The sequence below is a fragment of the Octodon degus genome, unplaced genomic scaffold (genome assembly GCF_000260255.1).
Source record: "Octodon degus isolate 3935 unplaced genomic scaffold, OctDeg1.0 scaffold00162, whole genome shotgun sequence".
Taxonomy (NCBI): domain Eukaryota; kingdom Metazoa; phylum Chordata; class Mammalia; order Rodentia; family Octodontidae; genus Octodon; species Octodon degus.
Genome location: NW_004524738.1, coordinates 6,530,065 through 6,535,341, shown reverse-complemented (window position 1 = coordinate 6,535,341; position 5,277 = coordinate 6,530,065). Strand labels below are relative to the sequence as shown.

The 5,277-nt window shown below is 39.7% G+C and overlaps 1 pseudogene; it reads right to left on the bottom strand.

Annotated features, from left to right (window-relative positions):
- Nucleotides 1-433: 433 nt before the first annotated feature.
- LOC101580825 lies at nt 434-2,388 on the bottom strand (annotated as a pseudogene).
- Between the last annotated feature and the right edge of the window lie 2,889 nt (nt 2,389-5,277).

Sequence of the window (5,277 nt, the reverse complement as noted above, 5' to 3'; positions counted from 1 at the left end):
AACATTTTTTCTCTCCCTTACCTAATTGCTGTGGATACTTTTTTGATTTTTTGAGTTCTATGTTGAACAGAAATTTTTTTAGTGGACATCCTTGTCTTGCTCCTAGTTTTTTTTTTTTTAATAATCATTTGAAATTTTATTTTTTAGAAAAAGCACATCACAACCATGAACATTGCTACAGTTAGAGGCCCATTTGGTTCTCCAAAATCATGACTGAGCATGCTCACAAGGAAAAAAAAAAAAAAAAAACTCAGCACACTACCGTTTAATTGTTTTAGTGTTTCTTCACAAATGGTGAAAAATACTAAAGTACAGACAAAGAGTAATCACAATGTTGTGGCCAACATTATAAATATGGAGTTATAAATTTAAAACATTTTCTGGTTTAAAAAATAAACTTGTTAGTCAATGCAGTTCTGCAGGGTCTCTGCGTCTAGTAGGGCCAGTCTCTGCACTCCTAATAGTGTTCACCTTTATCCATTTTTCCAGGTCCTCAATGTCCGCATCTTCTTCCTCCCATTTGTTCCATCAAAGGTCCAGGAGGGCCCCCTGGACCACCTTGTCTTCCTCCATCAAGGACACCTCGGTCTATGCTATGGCAGCCACCAAAATCACTTCCGTCTCCACCATGGCCACTTCTGACCATTCCACATGGACCACCATGGTCCATGAGGCCTCCTTTTCCTCCTCGCATGCCACCAGGGGCACCTCTGACATAGTCACCACCCAGGGGTGGCAAGGGTGGCAGGAGGAAGCCTTCAAGTTTTGGGGCATTACACTCATTGCTTTCTGTTCTCCAGGCAAAGTTCTGGTTTCCATAACCCAGACTGGGACATTGCCAATTGACATTGCCAATCTCCAGCTTGATGTTGTACGTTTCCTCCTCCAGAGGGGTTTCCATGGCAACTCCGGGAGCCTCTTGGAGGGAAGCCTCCCCTGTCTCCTCCATGACCTCTCATGTGACCCATGGGTTCCTCAGAATCTCCTGGGTCAGCTGGACCTCCATGGAACAGTTGTGACATTCTTCTTCCATCACAAGGCGGCATGCCATCTCACATGCTGTTCATTCGAGGCTTCTTCCATGGGACAGAGAATTTAAGTTTGCTTCCTTGAAAATATTTCCCATCATACCACTCCACAGCAGTGTTAACAGTTGATGGATCTTCATAGTATCCCATAGCATCACATTTTGGCTTTCCTGTGTCCTTGTCCAGGTATATGGGGGTCATGGGTTAACTAGTTCTCTTGTTAATATTAACAACTGTACATTGCTTAAAGAAGTCTGCCAGATCATCAAGTGTCACATTGTCATTTAGTCCTTATACATAAATTGCACTGTTGTCAGGATCTATGGGAGGGCCTAGATCAAGATCTGGTCCTTTACCCATGGGTAGACCAATCTTATTGAATCTACAACGCTCTCCAGTGCTGCTCATCCACCGCATCCTCCTACCCACCCACCTCTGCTCATGACTCCATAATAGAATCCTCCTCTTCCCCTGCCCCAGTTATAAAGGCCTCTCATGCTCCAGTTTTCTCCTGGTCTGGAACATCCTTCAGACTCCTGCCCATAAACACCCATGCTACTGGGATGGTCCTGTCAGACTGAACTCTGCTGCCCGTAGCTGCTGCTCTGTTGGCTACACTGACTTGGAGCCTCACTGTAGGATCCAATCTGAGGAGGAGATAACTAGAGGGAGGCTGCTGCCCACAGCTGCTTTGTTGACCGCAGCTGCTCTGCTGCTCACAGCTGCTTGGCTGTCCATAGGTGTTCTGCTGAGAGTAACTGCTCTGATCATAACTAGTCAGCTGTGTAGAAGAATAGCTGGTAGGAGGACAGGATGGAGATGTGGTGACTGGTTGTATTGGGTAGCTTCTAGGAACCTGGGGATAACTGTTGTTACTCTGCCCCTAGCCTAGGCTGGGCTGGTCATAATCCCCTGTGCTAGACTGAAGTTGATTAGTCTCAGTAGACATGTTACCATCCTGTGGTCTTGCAAGTGCAATAGCTGCTGGCTGCTGCCCATAGGCTGGGTAAGCAGGCTGAGTGCCGTACGCATATTGAGCTGTATTAGAGGTCTAGGTAGTGGCAAGTGTAGCAGTGGTGGTGTCATAAACACAGTGCCGTACCCCTGGACAGGTTGGCTATACACCTGGTGGGGGGAGTATAATCAGAAGGAGGCTATCCATAAGAAGCTGCACAGACAGTCTGCCGATAGGTGGCAGTGGTCTGAGCCTGGGTATAGCCAACATCTGTAATTGTCCCTAGGGACGATAGCTTTGTTGCCCATATGCCTGGGTGGTCTGTGCATATCCTTGAGATGGCTGGGGAATGTAAGCACTATAGCCCTGCTGGGCTGCAGCTTGGCTGTAATCTGTGGACACCATTTTCTTTCCTTCCTCATTCTCTCAATGTCTGTCATCCTCTTGCTTTTCCTCTCTTGCTTCTAATTTCTGAGGAAAAGCTTTTAGTTTGATGTCACTCAATATGATGTTGACAGTGCGCATGTCATAAATGGCTTTTATCGGATTGAGGTAAGTTTCATCTGTAAATATTGGATGAATGGACAAAGAATATCTGATATTTGTAAACAATGTACTACAACTATGACAAAAAGAAATATAAACGAGTCATTTGTAGATAAGTGGCAGCACATTGAGAACTGTATATTAAGTGAAATAAGGAGACACAAGAGGTTAAACATCTTGGGGCTGGGGAGATAGCTCAGTAGAATAAGCGCTTGCCTGGCAAGTGCAAGGGCCTGAGTTCAATCCCCAGTACCACCAAAAAATTTAAAATTAAAATAAAGTAAAGAGCTTAAATGTCTCATGTCTTATCTGAGAAACCCAAAATATAAATATAGAGCAGATAAAAGACAAGAGGATAGGTAGCAGGAGATATTTTACAAGTGTAGGGAGGATTGAGAAATGGAGAGGATGGGGAGGGAGAGAAACAAAAGGGAATATAAAAAATAATTGAGATATGCTAAATACATTTACTAACTTTCTACAAGGAATGTAATCATTATGGAATGCAAACATGTACAAATAAAACTAAAATGTAAAGAAACAGAAAAATAAATATTATAGGGTTTTAACCTCATGATACCTGCAGAAAAGAAACAATCTCAGAAAGCAGATCACATATCTTCTAGTTTGGTTTCTTCCATTAAGTTACACTATCCATTATACTATCCTAATATGAGCATCTGATACATGTACTTACTTTAATGTTAAGCATTTGTGCTCTGCATTGAATTATAACCCTAAATCTAAGGAAGTAATTTATTTGAGATCATTTTACACCTGTAAAATTATTCAATATCTTCAAAATAACACTGTGACCCTAAATGTTGTTTATTCTTCATGTAACTATTGAACTGTGTCCTCTCAGAGTTCTATGCTACAAAACTGAACGGTGATAGTATAAAATCAGGAAGGAAACTGGATATTCTTAAAATAAATGGGTCAGTATTCAGTTGACTCCATTGGCTACTTTTAAGGAAATGATCTTTTTCTTAAGACAATATTTTACAGTAAGAGTTGGGATATTAAATTTAAATCTAATTGATGACAAAAAATTTAGAACACATTAGCTGATAGATTTTATATCTATACCTGCTTAACAAAATCAAGTACCAGGAGAAAACTTAAAAATCTGTACCTTTAAGTCATGAGTTTGTTGAAACAGGGAAACAGTTTGAACTTGTTGAAAGAAACATACTTTCCCAAGCCATAGATGGGTGGGCAAGAGGACAGGAAGACACACATGGCTGTGGGGTGCCTGAGACCTTTGTCAAATAAATCATTTACAACCATAATAGAAACCTTTCACATTCCACCTTCTAGACAGATCACAGTGTCATAACCCAGTGGCCTAGGTGTGAAACTCTTCCTTAAATGAGATTGGTAACCACATCTGTCCTCTCCTTTGATGTCTTTGAGTTGTTAGGTAACAGGGTTACTTATAGTTTGGTAAGAGGTGGAAAAGTACCAGGTTATTGCTTCCAAGGTTAGGGTGTCTGGAGATCAGTAAGCATGAGAAATGTCCTAGAAATGTGTAGGTCTTTGCATGTTGCCTAGTTGCCATTAACTGAGGGTCATGAATTAGTCTTGTGTGTTCAACAGAGAAAAGATTTAGGAAACACTAAATTCATGTACAGACCCTTCTGCCCACATCCTACAAATATATTAATTTCCGGTATGTAACTGTATTCCAGTAAGGGTACTAAAAGAGCATGAAGAAGAAATTAGGTTAATAAGTCCTGGTAATATACTCAGTTGTCCATAAGAATTTATTTATGTCATTTATGTAGGAAGTAGAATTTCCAATAAGCTCAATATTTAAGAGGAGCAGAGATTAATTCCAAAGAAAGGGAATGAGATGTGGTCAGTTGGGAAATATACTTTTCTTATTGCTTGGTGGGATAAAAATTAATAAGGATGGTAAGATTAGTAGAGGAAAGAAAAAGGGGTGAGCAATTCAAAAGAAGTCCATGCGGTGGATGCTGTTATTCGGAAGGGCTCTGGAGATGCTGTAGGCAGAACTTGTTTCACAGACTGAGATAGTTTAATTTAGGGAAGGATAAAAGAGATAAAAATTCACAATATCATTCCTTTGGGTTACATTTGTTAATGTGTTTTATAAGTAAGAGGTTCATCATTCTCATTTTACATATGAATAAATTGAATCTCAAAATGATTATACAGTGTTATTAGGGCCACAGTTTAAAGGGGCTATCAAAAGCCTCAGACCATAATAGAATATTTTTGTACTATAAAGCTCAAGAATCTCTCTGGAATCAAATTGTTTTGAAAAGGATATAAAGCGTCAACTTAAAAAATTCTAGTATTTGGATAGTGAATCTTATAAATGTAAAATTGGTTAATATGGTTCATTCCTTCATAATTAAGTGAAAATATTTACTAGGGCATAACTTAGGGGAGAATAAAAGGGATAAAAACTCACAATATAATTCCTTTGGGTTACATTTGTTAATGTGTATTATAAGTAATACACATAAATAATTTGTCATAAATTTTCATGTTATAACGATTTTTAAGATATAAAAATGATAGGAGTAGAGAGAAAATGATAGAATTGATTAATCATCAATTAAACTATAGCTCCACTACCTCTAGGCTAATATGTCGTTCACAGACATCAGAATGCTGACCCTTTGGTAGGAAGTTGCATGCGTATGTAAAAGGACAAGGTCAGCCTCACAAGCCTGTAGGCAAACTTCATGGCAAAAACTGATATAGGAAAAATACTAG